The sequence below is a fragment of the Onychomys torridus genome, chromosome 13, assembly GCF_903995425.1.
Source record: "Onychomys torridus chromosome 13, mOncTor1.1, whole genome shotgun sequence".
Taxonomy (NCBI): domain Eukaryota; kingdom Metazoa; phylum Chordata; class Mammalia; order Rodentia; family Cricetidae; genus Onychomys; species Onychomys torridus.
The window spans coordinates 1,835,729-1,853,721 of record NC_050455.1 but is presented as its reverse complement, the minus strand read 5'-3'; the positions used below and the strand labels follow the sequence as shown (position 1 = coordinate 1,853,721).

The 17,993-nt window shown below is 48.2% G+C and overlaps 1 long non-coding RNA gene across 1 annotated transcript in view; it reads right to left on the bottom strand.

Moving 5' to 3' along the window:
* Nucleotides 1–4,883, bottom strand: part of LOC118594859 — a 65,497-nt gene extending 60,614 nt beyond the window's left edge. The window contains exons 1-2 of the long non-coding RNA XR_004946419.1: nucleotides 4,700–4,883; nucleotides 1,935–2,247 (exon numbers count right to left, since the gene is read on the bottom strand). This is a non-coding gene — a long non-coding RNA (uncharacterized LOC118594859). The remainder of the gene's footprint in view (nucleotides 1–1,934; nucleotides 2,248–4,699) is intronic.
* Between the last annotated feature and the right edge of the window lie 13,110 nt (nucleotides 4,884–17,993).

Below are 17,993 nucleotides of genomic sequence, written 5' to 3'. Positions count from 1 at the left end.
TCTGCTACTTGGAGAGTAGAACCAGATAAACTCCCTCTGGACTTCTGGAAGACCCTGGCCAGTCAACAGGAGAGTAGTGAACGCTCCTCTAGGGCTGTGTACCCTGAGTACGCACCAAGGAGAAGCTTGCGTGGGACTTATGGCCGCAAACTCATTTCTTAAGATTTGGGGCCTAGAGCTGTACTCTGGTCTCAATGGGACTCTCAGAAGAGTACGGTTTGTCACTTGGACTTGTCCTGTTCCACAGTGGTTAAGAGGAAGAATTAAAATTCCAAGAAAGAGAAGGGAGAAGAGAGAAAGAGGGAGTGAAGGGAAAAACAGAGGAAAGGAAAGTTAATGGGGAGAAAATGGGAAATTTTGTATATCTCAGAATGAGTGAAGACTAGAAGTACTGACCTTGACTTGTCTGATATCAAAAATGTGGTGGTGTGGCCTGGGGCAGCTAGAGCCACATTCAGTTCAGCTATTTCTAAAAGGCCTGTGCTGTATCAATATTTAAGGTACACACTGGAACTCGACCAGCCAGGATTAAAGGAGGGTTCAATCCCAAATTCTCAATGACTTTGAGCACCTAAGATCTGAGTTTCTTGACCATGGACAAGCTGTCTTCAAAGTGAGATAAATAAGGGATGCAAGGACAGTGCCTAGATCAGAGGCTGGTGAAGCCAGGGAGACAAACAAGCAGGGCAAAGAGAGGGGGCAAGACACATAGCAGGGATGGGAGAGGGAGGGGAGAGAGAGAGGGAGGGAGAGAAAGAGAGAGAAATGGGGGTGGGCACAAAAAGAGGGAGTCTCCGGCTGAGTGAGGAAGCTCAGCTCCTCAGTTCACCTTGGCATTTACTGGACATTTATTTGCCAGGCTTTATGCCAGACACAGGGTAAGGGTAGGGTCAAAGATGAATAGACCTGAGGTCAGGCTAACCTACAGACCTTAACCTGGATCCTGGGTCAGCCAGATGCATTCCTCTCACTGTGCAGCTTCTAGATCTACCGTTTACGAAGTCAGTGTCCCTTCATGTCCCCCTTCCCTGTCCTTCATGCACAATCCTCCTGTGTCCAAAATCTCCAGCCTGCCCTGTTCTTGCCATTCCCAGGGGCAACTGTAGCCACTTGACAAATATGAAGGAAGCTGGCATTTCTGGCTGGCTGCTTACTCAAGTGTGTATCTGTTATTCACATGTGTGCATGCACACAAGGACACAGGCAGGGGGTGGGGGACAAGGGAGCTCACAATGTCACAATCAGGCTAACAGGCCGAGGAGTAAATAGAGCACTCTTCAATGCCAGCTCTGCCCCCACATGATCCTGAGACCTTTGCCTTTTCAGCTTACAACTGGGGATAATACTATGCCCTTGTCTTTCAGGATGACTAGAAAGTTATACGGCCATGGTTAATGACAATTGCCCTAATTTCGTTTTTCTTAAAATTGTGTTTATTTTTCTTTGTGTGTGTGCATGTACAAATGTGCATGTGCCCCTGAAGCCCAGATGAGGGCATCAGACTTACTTGGAGTTACTGGCGCTTATGAGCTGCTCAGTGTGGGTTCTGGGAACTTAACTCAGGCCCACTGAAAGAGCAAGTGCTCTCCAGTGATCTGCCGTCTCCTCAAACCCCAAGCTCATTTCTTCACTAACGACTTTCCAGTGTGACATCACACAGAAGGCAGAAAAGCGTGGGACAAAAGTGGTTCTCAAAAGTCACATTGGAAAATTCATACAACCTCTTGGACTTCATTTCACCATCTATAAGATTGGGATTCCCATTTAAGACCCACTGAAACCTAGAAAGAGTTAAATAAGATCATGTGTGAAAAGGCAGAGCATAAGGCTCGGCACATACCCTCCTTATTGCTATTGTCATTATGAAAATCATAAATACTAAAAAACAAAGTCATGCTTTGAAAACTCCACATCTTTAGGAAAGCCCTGCTTACCTTCTCGTTTCTCATTTCCTGTGATCTGCATTGTCCAGTGAGTAGTCCGAATCAGTTCTTTGAGGGGTGAATCCTTGGCCTAGAGAGGATGACTTACTCCAAAGCACTTACTCAGTGCTGAATGAGGAGAGCATGATAGCCTGCATTTCCCAGAGTATCACCAGGGAAAAGCGTAGCGTGCGTGTAACAGCACTGTGACTCTCTCCTGATTCCGAGAGAGTGGGATGATAACACCGTGCACCACATGAGCTCCTTTGGGATCTGTCTGAATAAGGGATTCCAAGCTCCAAAGCCAACACTGCTTACCCATGGCCTGTGAAAGAAAGTAATTGGTACTTATACAGCCAAAAGAATCTTTGGACAGCTCTGGCACCCTGGTCAGCCCATTAGTCCAACACAGTATGACCCCTCTGGACTATTTACTCAGGTACACTGCATGCCTTTGGATTAACTCTGGCCAGCTCTGCTCATCCCTAGTGCGGGTAAAGTGATCTTTAGGGGATGTCATTTGTTCACTCACTTCCTTCCTTCCTTATTTCTTCTTCTTTCATGAATTACATCCTGACCACAGTTTCCCTTCCCTCTTCTCCTCACAGGCGCTCCCCTTCTTCCAGATCCACTCCTCCTCCATTTCCCTTCAGGAAAAGGCAGGTCTCCCAGGGATCTCAACCAAACATGGCATAATAAGATGCAATAAGACTAGGCACATACCCTCATACCAAGGTTGGACAAGGCAACCCAGTAGGAGGAAATAGGAGTCCCACAAGAGGACCAAGCTACACAACCATAACACATAGGCAGGGGGCCTATGTCAGTCCCATGCAGGCTCCCTGACTGTGGGTTCAGTCTCTGTGGTGTTAGTTGATTCTGTGGGTTTTCTTGTGGTGTCCTTGACCCCTCTGTCTCCTACAATCCTTCCCATTCTTCAGCAGGATTCCCCAAGCTCCTCCTAATGTCTGGCTGTGAGTCTCTGCATCTGCTCCCATTAGTTGCTGGATAAAGCCCCTCTGATGATGATTATGTAGGCTCCCTGTCTACAAGTACAGCAGAATATCATTAGGGATCATTTCATCAATTTTTTCCGGTCATGTTTGGTTCTATCCTAGGTCTCTGAGCCATCCAGCCTCTGGGTCCTGACCCTCCAGGTAGTGCTAGGCATGGGTTCCCTCTTGTGATATGGGTCTCAAGCTGGACCAGTTCAGGCTCTGTATTGATAGGAATCTTCACTATGGTCACCCTCATAGATTCCTGGGAATTTTCATTGCACTAGGTTTCTATCTTAGCCCTGAAATGCCCCCCACTTCCAGCTATCTTTCCTAGTACTCCCTCACCCCCATCTGATCCCATCTGTTCCCATCCCCCCATTCTCAAAATCTATTCAATTTTCCCTTCACAGTGAGATTCATGTGCACACAAACACACACCTACCTTATGAGCCCTGTCTGGGTCTGTGGATCGTTATCCTTTATTTTATAGCTAATATCCACTTGTAAGTGAGCACATACCATGTTTGTCTTTCTGGGTCTGGGTTACCTCACTCAGGGTGATTTTTTTCAGGTTTCATTCAATGGCCCAAAATTTTCATGTTATTTTTTTAACAGGTGAGTTAATGTACTGTGTAAATGTACCACATTTTCTTTATCTATTCTTTGGTTGAGGAGCATCTAGGATGTCTCCAGGTTCTGGCTATTATGAATAAATCTGCTATGCACATAGTTGAGCAAGTGTCCTTTTAGGTATGATTGAGATCCTTTGGCTATATGCCCAGGAGTGGTATAGCTGGGCCTTAAGGCAGATCAATTCCCAATTTTCTGAGAAACCATATTGATTTCCAAAATGGCTGCACAAGTTTGCACTTCCATCAGCAATGGAGGAGTGTTCCCCTTGCTCCACATCCTCTCCAGCATGAGCTGTCACTTGTGTTTTTTATTTTAGCCATTCTGGCAAGTATAAGATGGAATCTCAGAGTCGTTTTGATTTGCATTTCCCTGATGGCTAAGGATGTTGAACATTTCTGTAAGTGTTTCTCAGCCATTTGAGAGTCCTCTGTGGGGAATTCTTTGTTTATATCTGTATCCCATTTGTAATTAGCTTATCTGGTTTGTTGATATCTAGTTTCTTGAGTTCTTTATATATTTTGGATATTAGCTCTCTGTCAGATGTGGAGCTGGAGAAAATCTTTTCCCATTCTGTATGCTGCTGTTCTTATACAGAATGCAAGATGGCTTTGTGTGGTGGAGGGAGCTGAAAGAGCAACACGACGTTTGCTCCAACAGCTCTTGTGCGGAGCTAAGACCAAGCCTCCATTCTTCACCAGCGTATGTGGGGGATGAGGGCGCAATGAACAAAATATTCTAAGATGGAACTGGTTTCAAAATTTGTACTAGGGAAGCAACTAGAGGAATTTAGCTACAAGCAGAGTGGTGGGTGTGTTATTCTGGTCATGCCGAAGGAACTTGGAAAAGAGAGTCAGAACATGGGAGAAAGCCGTGCAGTGACAACTTGGCAGCCGAATAAAAGGGAATCAAGGAAAACAACTCAGTCTGAAAGAGGACTGAGGAGGCCCCTGGAGAAGAGGGGCATCGATTTGACAACTTGGCCAGAAATCTGGACACTGTAAGAGACAATTTAGTGCTGGGTCATGCCCTAGGCGGAATTTATTGTTGCTTCCCTTGTTAACTCGCCTCATGTTTAAAGTCAAAACTGCCATGGCTCCGAGAGGCTTTAATCTTTGTCATTTGTATAATCGGCCTCAAAATACATACCCGAAAGCAAGGGCCCTAGCACCTTCTAGACTTCAAGGATGCTGAAGATGGCCCTTTAAAGGTTGTGAGTTTGTGGAGGTTCTGCATGATGTTTGTGCTCTGAGAAAAATGATGGAAGGAGGATCAAGAGCAGGAACCCTCGCTGAGGCACTATGGCCCTGCAGAGCTGCACAGAGGAGGACACACCAGAAAGCAAGTTAAGAGCACAGATCAGTGGGAGCTCGCGGCAGACTGCATGCACGCCCCCACCTGTCCTGGCTTGTCTGCTCCACAGACAGATGAGTTAACCTCTTGGTGAAGCCACCTTTAGGCCCAGTCCAGGTGAGTAGTGAATTTACCCTTGAGCCAAGGATGCGTGACAAGTGAGGCGCGGGAAGAAACCAGCGCGCGACCTACAGGAGAGAGCCGCTTCTCTGGGTGTAGCGCGGGAGGTGGGGAGCCTGGGAATGTCACCGAGCCGCCAGTGGCCAAGGTCCCACCAGTCCCGCCGCGCCTGCAGAAGCCCAATTAGCAGAGCCCGGCGTGCCGCCCCAGGCTAACGATGTTTATCCAGACATACCGCACGGGTGGAACCCGCCCCACATTCCGCGCAGAGCTCCGCAAGGACGCCACCGGCGGGTGCGCAGCCCGCCGCCCCTCCCCCGCCGCCTTCCTGCGCCGCAACCTGCACTTGACCCCCGCGAGCCTGGCGCGGCTCGGCCCGGCCGCCCAGCCGGAGCCGAGTGCACAGACCGGCCGGGGCCGGCCCGACGGCGTCGCCTCGAGAGAGTCGCAGAAGTCTGGACCTTTGGTTTTACCGGAGGGACGTGGACCCAGGACGTAGAGATGGGCCACAGCAGAGTCTTGTCTCTAAAAGAGGAGCTGTGGAAGAGGAGGCCCAGGGCGACACCATCGGCCATCCCTGGATAGTGGCAGGAGACTCTGGGGGCCTTCTCAGCAGCATGGGTTGACTCTCTGTGCCTCAGTGTCTCCCCAGTCTGCCCAGCCACGTTATGTAATCTAAACCCGTCTGATCTGTCCTCAGCTGGAGAACAGCTTACTTAAGGAGACGCTGTAGAGAGAAACCGAACACTAGAACGCAGCGTAGTTTATTTACCTTTATTAAGCTTCTGAGGTTGTTTATTTCTTTAGAAATGCAGCTGATGACAGTGCTGGGCAGTGAGCATTTCCTCTTGTCTCCAAATAATTGCCCTTTTCATTTCCAAGTACAGTCTGCAGCCCTCCCAAGCCTTCCTTCTTCCTAGAGTGTTGCTCTACTTCCCCACCACCTTTTCCTCAGACCCACAGGCAGAGCCTGAGTAAAGCCTGAGAAAAGAGCCCCCCTTTGCTGTTGCAGTCTGGGAAGAGAAACTTAAATTTTTATATTGAGATTTCTCATCTGAAACGAAACGATCTCTCGTGTCCTAAAAATAAGATCATTTCTAAACTAAGGACTCCACACCTTTAAAATTGTGATTCTAAAAGTATTTCTGACTGGGGTTAAAGAAGCAAGCTCTTCTAGGCACACCACAGAAATGCTGCAGTGGATCAGTCCTCCGCGGGGCTCCCTTTCCCCACATCCCCCAAAACAGTAACAATAAGGATTGTGTTTGTGACATTTGTCATTTTAAAAATAATGAGTGAAAGGCACTGTATTCCAGATCATTCCAAAACAAGGTAGAATGATATTCCAGGATCATGTAGCTTTCGAGGTGCAGCTTCCAAACTGTGCCTGTCTCATTGTGGGGGTCACTCTCCAGTGTTCCCTCTACAGTCTGCAGCCTCCCCAGGCTGGCCCCATGGGACTCTAAAGACAAAGAGCTCAAGCTGCTCCTCCTCCAGCTCCCCAGGGGTCACCCTTGCAGTGGGATGCTTTTGTTGTTCTGACCTTGGGAGCCAGGGAGCCAGGGAGCCAGGGAGAGGGATACTGCTGTCACTGGAGTTTTCTGAGCTCATTTGTCCATATCGATATTCATGAGACAGCCAGCATGGAAGGGGAAGAGGAAGTGGAGAGGGAAGACTCTGAGGATGTGCCTCGCAAGGGAATACAGCTGCTTTGTGACAAAGAATAATGAGAGTTAGGTTTCCTTGAAGAAGTTGTTTTGAGTTGAAGGCAGTGTTCAGAGAACTCCGGCCAACCTCTGCTAGCTCGTTTCCTGCCTTCTTTCATTTTGAGAAGTTCCTATCCAAGGCCAGGGCTATGTGCTAAGACCCACATGCCAGGGTCAAATGACTTGTGGTCAAATCTCACTTCTGCATCACCTCTGTGGACCAGTTTTTGGTACCTGCAAAATGGGTTTGATTACAGCTTCCTCTCAAAGGAGTTCCGTGGGGTTGAGCTTCAAAGGAGCCCGGGGGTTGTGCAGGTTTCTAAGGACATCCACTCACGGTTTTGTTCAGGCATCGTCTCCCTCAGAACTGTCTGCTCTGTTCACAGGATCAGACTTTGTCTTCTCTGCTCCTGTGAGTCTATCCACAGCACGTGCTCCTCCAGTCTGAGGATAGTAGGTCCCAACCATGGTGACTCCCACTGCCACAGGCCAGCTTTGAGGACTAACCATCCATTTCCCATGGGAAACAATTATTTCTTTTTTTCCCCCTTTGTTGTTTTTTCCTGGTGGTTTCTACTTCCAAGAACCGTGGGAGACGGACTCATGGAGACGGGATGGCCTTCTGTCGCTGGCAGAGGTTCTTCCTCTCTCAAGATGAGGCCATCTTGCCTCATTTCTCCCCAGCCTGAGCGGCTTGCCTGGGGTCTGAGTGAGTCCTCCTCCTCCATGCAAAGCCCATATGGTTCCTCCCCAGGACTCCAGAGAAAGAAGTTCCTGGGGCCATGCTGGCAGTGAAATGGGGGTGAATGCAGCCTTAGTCTGCACAGGCACAAATATATTGCCCACCCTTTGAGCTACAAGCTCATTTTCAACACCAGTTCCCGATTACTCCTTCCTGTAAGTTGGCCTCGGATATGCTGATATTCATGGAGAGCTAGCTACTGAGGCTTCTTGTTCTTTTACAAAAGCAACCATTTTTATGGTTTCCCCCTTTCAAATAACAGTATCATATCTAGAAGTTATTTAAGGCATTAAAAATAAAACATTGCAGGGCAGTGGTGGCGCATGCCTTTAATCCCAGCACTAGGGAGGCAGAGGCAGGTGGATCTCTGTGAGTTCGAGGCCAGGCTGGTCTACAGAGCGAGATCCAGGAAAGGCGCAAAGCTACACAGGGAAAGCCTGTCTTGAAAAACCTAAATAAATAAATTAATAAATTAATAAATAATTAACCTTTCAAGGTCATTCTTCTTTAGCACCCTGGTAATGACCTGAGAAGGTCAAAAGAATTTCCTTTGGAAATGATCAATAGTAAGAATTCTGTCTTTTCATTTTTAGAACATCAGAACATTGGTGCCCTTCATTTTTTGCATGTAACCCCATCTTAGTAAGGGTTTCTGTTGCTGCGATGAAAAATCATGACCAAAAACAAGTTGAGGAGGAAAGGGTTCATTGAAGGAAGTTGGGGCAGGCACTCAGACATGGCAGGAACTCAAACACGGCAGGAACCTGGAGGCAGGAGCTGATGCAGAGGCCATGGAGGGGAGCTGTTTACTGGCTTGCTTTCCATGGCTTGCTCAGCCTGCTTTTTTGTAGAATCCAGGACCGCCAGCCCAGGGATGGCAGCACTCACAGTGGACTGGGCCCTCCCTCTCTCACCAATCACCAATTAAGAAAATGCCTCACAGCTGGATCTTATGGAAGCATTTTCTCAACTGAGGTTCCTTCCTTTCAGATAACTCTAGCTTGTGCCAAGATGACATAAATCCAGCCAACACAAACCAATTCCCTATGTGTGGAGCAAGTGTTGCAGAAGTGTGACAGTCACCTGGTCAGATGCCACCACCCCAAAAAGTGTGACCCCTGATCTGACCCTATAACTTGATATAGTTAGGTTCACTACACTTCAGTGAAATAAAAATAATGACCTCAGCTATCATTTCCGTGTGCCTGATTAAGGCATTAACTCATCCTTGCCACAATCCTCAGCAGCTGCTGTTACTATCCCATCCGACAGATGAAACCAAAGCACAGAGATATTAACTTACTCACCAAGTGTCACACAGTAACTAAGGATTAGAGCTGAGATTTGAACTTGGGCATTGATGACTAGTGTCTACATTCCTAACCACTATCAAATTCCACAATTCTCAGTTTAAGCAGGAAATTCATGTTCCTATAGAACTGAAACATAAAATGTAGCAGAGACATGGCTGAGAGAAAGGTTCAGGCTGCCTAGTCCAGCCTTGACCACTACATATTTGTTCAACAAGGTCTTGGCTAAGTTTGATGTTTATTCGTTAACATATTTATTTATTTTAAATGGTATTATTATATAATGAAGCTGGTCCTCCTGTTTCAGCCTCCCAAGGGCACACCCACACATGGCACCCCACACCCCCATACAGATACACACTCCACTGAGATGTTATGAGTCCCAGTAACAGTTTGGAATTCAGTGTCTTCTCTGTTGCTGTCTACAGCTGATCATCAGTGCATATCAGACTCACAGCCAGAGGAATCTGCTTAGGTTGTCACCATGTGACTTCCAGCTGCCAGGAGCTTTCACCTGGGAAAGTGCATTTACATCAAAGTGGGGATTGCTGGACACATATCCCGCTCCCCACTCCTCCCCTGCATGTTGTGTGGGAATCAGAGAGCCTGGCTGCCTGTGAGCTTGTGCTGTGAAGCCATTTCCCTGCTCAGAAGGTGTGAGAAGACCTTCCTTCTGTCACACAGGCCTTGACTTCCTCTCTGTGGGGCATCTACCTCCCTTACTGGCCTTCCCTAGTGCTGGGGACTGAACTCCATTAAAGCCCCTACCGTACTGTTGTCTGTCTGCCTGTGTTATTAATAACGCTTTTAATAAACCTCTTCCCTGGCAATCTACGTCAGTCACATAGGCACTCTGGTCTGAGACCTGTAAGTTACCACCACCATTCCCACAAAGTGGATTAAGGACTGTTTTGTGAGAATTTTGGGTCAAGACCTCGAAGCATTCTGGACTTGCCCCAGAGTGTGGACAAGACTTTGAGGTGAGGACAAAGAAAAGATATCAGTCTTGCAGCTGCTGTAACACATTTCAATCTCTACTACTGTGATTCAGCCTCGGAAGATCAGGCTGCCCTGCTGGGGACAGAAAACCCAAGCCCAATGCACACGGCATCTGTCATGCCTGGCAGCCCACAAGGGGCCATTCTGGATTGTAGAGTAAGGCAAACAGAAGAAGCCCTGTGTATTACAGTTAATTCAATTTAATTAAAGCCATAAATACAAACCGCAGTTCTGTGGTGGCCACTGACCACTTCTGACTGTTTGGAGGAGTCCGCCACACTCTTAACAGATGGGCAGGGACCCAAGTTGCCACACCCTCTGCCTGCACCCAAGGGCCTCTTACCTTCATCCAGCCTGGTTGATCTCAAGCACTCTGATTCCTTCTCTGGATTCTGTGGTTTGGGTGATTTCTGGGGGTTCTTTTCACCTATATCCAGAAGTTGACTTTAACCCCCTTTTCCTGAGCTGGATGAACTGTTTTCCTGGTTTCCTAAATACGTTTCTCCTTGCCATCTCTGTGTGCTCCCATTTTCCCTGGTTCTCCTTCTGCCAGCTGCCGGGAACTTGCCAAAATCTCAACGTGTTAGAGATTCGTGTGGCTTTCTGCGCTAGTGCTAGATCTCTGTAGTGTCAGATCATTGCAAGGGAGCGTGGTATGGTAGCCTTGCTTAGCTGCTTCCTGTGTGGTCCAGCCTCAGCTACCCCTCCAGACCCACCCCTTCCAGCCTCAGCTACCCCTCCAGACCCACCCCTTCCAGCCTCAGCTACCCCTCCAGACCCACCCCTTCCAGCCTCAGCTACCCCTCCAGAACCACCCCTTCCAGCCTCAGCTACCCCTCCAGACCCACCCCTTCCAACCTCAGCTACCTCTCTAGAACCACCTCTTCCAACCTCAGCTACCCCTCCAGAACCACCCCTTCCAGCCTCAGCTACCCCTCCAGACCCACCCCTTCCAGCCTCAGCTACCCCTCCAGAACCACCCCTTCCAGCCTCAGCTACCCCTCCAGAACCACCCCTTCCAACCTCAGCTACCTCTCTAGAACCACCTCTTCCAACCTCAGCTACCCCTCTAGAACCACCTTTTCCAACCTCAGCTACCCCTCCAGACCCACTTCTACCTCCTTCCAAATTCATCTTCCAAAACACATGAAGGTTTTCCTGTCTGTTGCAGTCTTGGTACCTGCCATCTGGAACTCCTTGCATGCTGCCCACCCCTCAGCAAACTCATGCTGACTCATCCTCTGGGTTTCCAGCTAATTGTCTTTCCTCTGGGACACATGCTTGTCCCACCAAATCTTGATGGAATTCCATTTATTCATCCCACTGTACCCTGCATTGAGTACTTGACATCAAGTGATATTGTTATCACTCTGTTTGCATTCCACTTGGGACCACAGCTCTATGGAGGCAGGAATAGTGTATTTCTTATTTATCTTTATATCTCAGTACTGGAAACAATAGTAGGCACATAATAGGTGCTTATTCAAGTGGCTGGGTGGGTGAGTAGTTGGAGAAAACAGTGAATTAGTTACTTCCCCCATTGCTATAGCAAAATACCTGATAAAAGCAACTAAGGGGGATTGATTTTGGCTCAGGACATAGTCCATCGTAATGGGGAGGCATGACAGCAGGATCACGAGCAGCTAGTCACATTGAGTCTTCAGTGAGGAAACAGATGGACAGGTGCTCTGCTGGCTTCTGCTCTTTAATACAGCTCAGGATGGCAGCCCATGGGCCGGTGTCACCCAAATTCAGTGGGTCTTCCTTCTCCAGCTAAGTCTCTCTGGAAATACTCTCACTGATATGCCTAGGGGTATCTCCCAAGCAATTCTAAAGCCTTTAAGGCTGACAATCAGGATTAAGCATCATGCTTAGGGAAAGGTGGTATGAAAAAAAGATGGAGGGCCGAGTGTTGGTGGCATGTGCCTTTAATTGCAGCACTTGGGAGGCAGAGGCAGGCCTGCCTCTGTGAGTTAGAGGCCAGCCTGGTCTATAAAGCAGATGCCAGGATAGCCAGAACTGTTACACAGAGAAACCCTGTCTCGAAAAACCACGCGCGCACACACACACACACAAAATGCAGGGGGCTGCTAGCTGGTTTTATGTACACTTGATACCAACAAGAATCGTTTGGGAAGTTGGAACCTCAGATGAGAATGCCTTCACCAGATTGGCCTCTGGGCAAGCCTGTGGTGCATTTTCTTGACTGAGGGAGTGGGGTGGACAGCTCACCAAAAGCAGCACCATCCCTGGGTGCTATAGGGAGTAAGTAGCCTGAGCAAGTCATGAAGAGCAAGAGTAAGCAGTCTCCTCCATGCCCTCTGCTTCTGCTCCCACCTCCAGGTTCCTGCCCTGCGCGAGTTCCTGTCCTGACTTCCATCAGTGATGGAGCACAACCTGGAACTGTAAGCTGAAATAAGCCCTTTCCTCTCCGAGTTGCTTGTGGTCATGCCATAGGAACCCTAATTAAGACACATGTGGGATTGGATTATGAAGCACCCTGGATGCTGTGCTTGAAGACAGATGGGACAGAAGCAGGGAAGATGAGGAACAGACAGACAGGGCATGGCCTCAGAGAGAACACTCACTGAGAAAGGCAGCAGAAATGTGTGGTGATAGTTTGTGTATGCTCTAACAAATAAAGCTTGCCTGAAGATCAGAAGGCAAAGCCAGCCACCAGTTAGTCACAGAGGCCAGGCAGTGGTGGCACACACCTTTAATCCTAGCACTTGGGATCTCATGCCTTTGCTCCCAGCACTTGGGAGGCACACATGCCTTTAATCCCAGCACTAAGGAGGTTGAGACAGGAAGTGATATGGCTGGGCCGAGAGAGGACTATAAGGTGGGAGGAGACAGGAGTTTTCCCCCTTTGGGCTGAGAATTCGGTAGAGGTAAGAACTAGTGGCTGCTCTACTTCTCTGATCTTTCAGCTTTCAACCTGATATCTGACTCTGGGTTTTTACCAAGACCAATTAGGATTTGTGCTACAGAAGTGTTCTCAAGCCATTCCCAGAAACCAGAGAAGGCTGGGTACTCTAACGAGGCGAATTCCCTTAAAGAGGAAGGAAAGAGCTCCTCCAGCCTGCCTGAGCCATCTGTCAGATGGAGCTGGCAACACCTCTGTGCCAGCCATTTATTCATCTGTGTATGACTGTAAGTGGTATCTTTTTGTATCTTGAAGCAAATGAGACACTTCTGGGGACATGAAGAGACATAAGAGTCACAAAGAGGCCCAGGCTGTCCCATCGCAGTGATCAGTGAGTGTCTGCTGCATTGACACAGCCTGGCTCTTCCCCTCCCCACACTGGTGTAGAGGCTGCTCTCAGGGGCCAGGGCCTACTGTGCCTGCCCAGAGACTGTGTCAGAATCTGCAGCTGTGGAGCATTCCAGAAGCACTCATGTGCAGGAGAAAAATATTTCACCCCTTGGCACCTGAGCAGGACACCTAGATATGTGCCCTTCCTGTGTTCTGAGAGCTGCTGCAGGACTTTGCTTCATTGTCACCTCTTTCCTTGGCACCTTTACATGCTGAGCCTGTGCATCACACTCCTGCTCACCTTGCTAGGAACATTCATACAAGAAGGGAAAGAAAGTGCCTCATCTCCGAGTCTCTATTCAAGGAACCTAGCTAATGGTGGACAGTGTCCCCAAAGCTCACAGCAGAAGCCTAACACTCCTCTGCAAAAGCACTGTCTGGCCATGCTTTGCCCCAACTGTCACATATCTATTGTTTCCATTAAAACAGTGATTGGAGGCTAGGTGTGGTGGTATGCAGTTCCAGAACTTGGGAGACTGAAGCAAGAGGGTCATGAGGCTAGTTCAAGGCCAGCCTGGGCTACTGAGCAAGATTGTGTCTCATTCTCACCCCAAAAAAACCTTTACAGTCATCAGAGTAAAGAACGCACGCTAAGAATAACTTCTAACCCCAAGGATCTTTTTAAGACTGGTTTTTAGTATTTTTAAATTATGTATATGGGGAAGTACATACATGAGAGAGCAGATGCCCACAGAAGCCCGAGGCATTTGACTCCCATAAGACAGGAGATACAGGTCATGGGAGCTGCTAGACACGATGCTAGGAACATGCTCTTAACTGCTGAGCCATCTCTCTAGACCTCCTGAGGTGTGTGGCTATTAGTTTGTTTCTGGAAGATGTTCAGTGTCTCACATCTGAGAGAGAAACTGCCCACGGAGAGATTTTGAGGCCTGGAGCTCTTAAGCACCTGCGATCTGAGCGCTCAGGCAAAGGAAGGTTCTGCTGAGCTTCCCAGAATGTGATACCATTCCAACTTTCCCAAGAATGTGGCTGATTGTCAAATTCTCTTGGGGAGAGAGGGTTGTGTTTGGGGTGTGTCTATTTAATCTTAAGAAAAGCCAGAGCTGTAATGGGCCAGCAGCTCTCATTTTGTGTGCCAGGTGTTTACCAGAGGAAAAATTTCATACATCCAGGTGGAAAGAAGAAACCACAGACTTCTGTGCCAGCAAAGCTGGGAATATGGGCATCAATGACACATTCTGGAGGCTGACATTTGTCAAGGGTTTACACAGCTCCACTGCCTTCTTAAAAGGAAACCGACACAGACTATGCTTCAGAGCCCATGCCCACTGGAGTGTGTAACCTTGTCCTTTTCTTAATTCTCCTCGTAGTGCCGTGTCTGAAGCTGTACTGAGACCATTTCCTAACAAACTCCAGCTCCATTCACACTGACTTACTAGTCCTCAGATTCTTTTCAGCAGTGCCCTTGGAAGTTAGGTCTCTGAGGAGAACTCCCCAGGCTGCTGCAGGCAGCATCAGTGGCCTGAATCTCCCCGACCACTGCCCTGCAGTGAGCTTCTTAGTGTGTGGCCACACACAGTCAAGTGTGAAGACTCTAGAAGATTACTTACACCCCTTCTCACCTGGAGAGGGTTCCTCCAGTGATCTCTGGTTTTCCCTGGAGTTGTTATTTCTTGCAGGATTGATTTGCATTGTGGCTGTAACTGTCAAGTTTATCTTTTCTATGAATTTCTTGTGTTTCCTAAGGCTCTATTTCTTTAAATTTTGTTGTTGTTGTTGTTGTTATTGTATGTGATTTGAGGCACTTGTGATGGTGCATGTCCAGAGGTCTGGGAACAAGTTGGTGGAGTTCATTTTCTCCTTCTCTAACCCTAGGTTAGAGAAGATGGGAGGGGAGTGAGGGGCAAAAGAAGAGAAAAGATAAATAACAAAAGCCAGGCTGAGGCAGGAAGGTTTTGAGTTCGATGACAGCCTGGGCTAAAGTGAGACCTTGAGAGAAAGAGAGAAAGAGAGAGAGAGAGAGAGAGAGAGAGAGAAGAGGTGGAGGAGGGAGGGAGAGAGGGCCATCCTATATGAAGGTAAGTAGCATCTCCCCCAATACGGGGCATCACAAAGGTTCCAGAGAGTGCAATGTTCTCTCCAGACATGACACAGGTGAACATCTGCCCTTGGCCTGTGGCATGTGGCAGGGGGTCTGAGACAGGGGAGGTGGAGCAGTGGGCTGAGCCTGCTCGGAGAGATGTCACAGAGGGACTGAAGCCCTCTCACCCCCTTTCCTCACTGCTCTTCTTCCCTCATGCCCAGCCCGGCCCATCAGCTGAAGCAGTGCCTGTCCATAGGCTCCCTGACCTCACAATGCCTCTCTAGCTCCCTCTGGCCCCTGGCACAGTCCAGCCTTTCAGGTCCAAAACAAAACTTCTCTTGTTCTTGTTCTTCTGTGGGACCCTTGGTTGGCCTATCCAGTCTCCAGTCTCCACACTTGCTCCATCTTTAGATGCTTCCTTCTGTCACCTGTGGTTGGGTCTCATCCTTCACGCTGGGCCATCTTCTGCTCTGCGCCATAGGTGGCTCCCTCAGCAATACCCAGCTGTCCCTGTAGACATGATGCTCCTCTTCCCCCTCAACACTCCTCACTGGTCATATTCATATTCCTATTTTCAGAGAACAGTGACTCTCACTCTGCCTTCTCGCCCCCGCCCCACCCTTTGCCTGAAGGAGGCAGAGAATGTCTGTCCTGCCAAGAGAAATCCAGGGTAACTGGTCCAGGTGCCCCAGGGGGATGTTGTGGTGTCACTAGAGTGTCAGAGACATTGCCACCTCTCTTGCCCATATCAGTTGAGATGGCAGCCATCCCAGAAAGGGATTTCTGGCAGATCCATGCTCTCCCTGCTCCCTTGGACTTTCCCATGCAAAGCTAAAAATAGCAACCTGTCTCTGTTCTTAAACTAAAATGCAGAAGCAGCCTCCCTAGGGCCTTCCTGCTCATTGTGTGGCTCATACCCTGGGAGGCAACAGAAACAGCATGAAGGAACAGGAAGGGACTCACTGGAAGGGTTGAGATGGACCCAAGTCACCACAGGTAGCAACTCTAAAGAGCAGAGTAGAAGTGGGAATTTACAGATGATCTGGCAGCCAGTTGGGGCTTTCCAAAGGGCCTCGCTAGTCTCCCAGTGAGCATGCTTCTGCAAAGTCAGCTGAGAGGGAGAGTTCATACACAGGCAGCTGCAGCCCCTGGGAGGCATCATCAGACTCTAGAGATGTGGGTCAAGTTGAAAGTCATGCTTGGAAGTTCTTGGCCTGTGCTAAAGAGCTCTGACGTGTGCAGCCTCATGGTGGGGAACAGATCATGTATTTGCTCCTTTCCTGCCAATTCTTCCTTTGTCTTTGCTGTGAAATCCTTCCCAGGTTTGTCTACAGTAAGGAATTCTTGTCTATTCAGTCAGGAAAAGTTAGGAAAAATCAGGGCAAGCTTCAGAAATACATTTGTAGAGATTCTTGGGAAGCAAGTAAGCCCAGATCATATGATCAGGTAAGCATGTGGGTTGTATAAAGCTATAGATGAGAGACAGGTATACATAGATGAGTAGAGGATGGATAAGTGGATGGATAGAAAGAAAGATAGAAAAATGATAGATAGATAGATAGATAGATAGATAGATAGATAGATAGATAGATAAATGATCAATACCCACATACATGCATGCATCCATGGACACTGTTTTAAGCAGAAAATTAAGGAAGACTCCAGCTTGATGAGGCTGGAGGAGCCAGCCATCGAAGAGCATTTCCTGAAACTCATGAAAATCTCCAGTCAGTCATTGAGAAGCTACATGATAGTACAAAGGTTCTCACCAACATGTAAAGGGGTATCTCATCAGACCACCGCTCTACAGGCTTGAGTCTAAAATGCCATGTATTTGAATACCTAGCCTCCAGCTTGTGGCACTGTCTTGGGAGGCTGTAGACTTCAGGATGTAAGATGTAGCAGGAGGAAGGTGACTGAGGGTGTGCCCTTGGGAGCGTACAGTTCCTGACTCTTCCCGACTTGGGCTCTGCAACATGCTCCCCTGTCAAAGAATCACTGTACCCCACCTTCTCTGCTAGAGATCGTGAGCCAGAATAAACCCTTCCTCCTCTGCCAGGCAATTTGCCACGGTGAGAAGAGACCTAACTAATGTAGGCAGAAAACCAAATGAGGCTACCGCAGTTCCGAAGGAGCTCCCGAGAGAGGAAAGAAGTCCCAGGAGCTGTGAAAAGGTTCTATATGTGGGTTCAAACAAGGACATGAGCATCTATACCTTGCTTTTATGTGTCTATATCTACAATCTTCCTTCAGAAATCTCTGGTTGACAAAGCTAACTGATCTCAAGGTGATCCCCGTTCACCCAGCATCCTACACTTCTTCCTCTTGGTGTGGAATGACCTCCCCACTTTCTGCCTCACCAGTTTCTATGACTCTTGATTGTATCAGCCCATACTGTTGATCCACAACGTGGACATGCTCTGTGTTGAGCCACAGTCGTTGACATACTCTGTGTTAGTCTGTCTGCCTCCTAAGCCCCACCAAGGCTCAGAGGGTGCATTCAAAGACCTTGGGCTGCAGATACCTAACTGAATTAGCTGGGCAAACCTACTCTAATTGTATGTATCCTTACAAAAACAGCTTAGTGTGGTGGCTCATACTTACAATCTTAACACTCCAAAGCCAAGACAGCACCTGAAGCCAGAGGCCAGTCTGAATACATTCTCAGATCTTTTTTCAAAACAAACAGAAAACAACAACAAGCCACCAACAACAAAGGAAACCTAGAGCTGTTTCTGTCTGTCATCAACAAACCAGATGTGATAACAGAGGGTCAGAGAAATGCAGCTGTGCTAATGTTGAAGACAGAGGAAGGAGCTATGAGCCAAAGAAAGTGAGAAGCTTTTAGAAGCT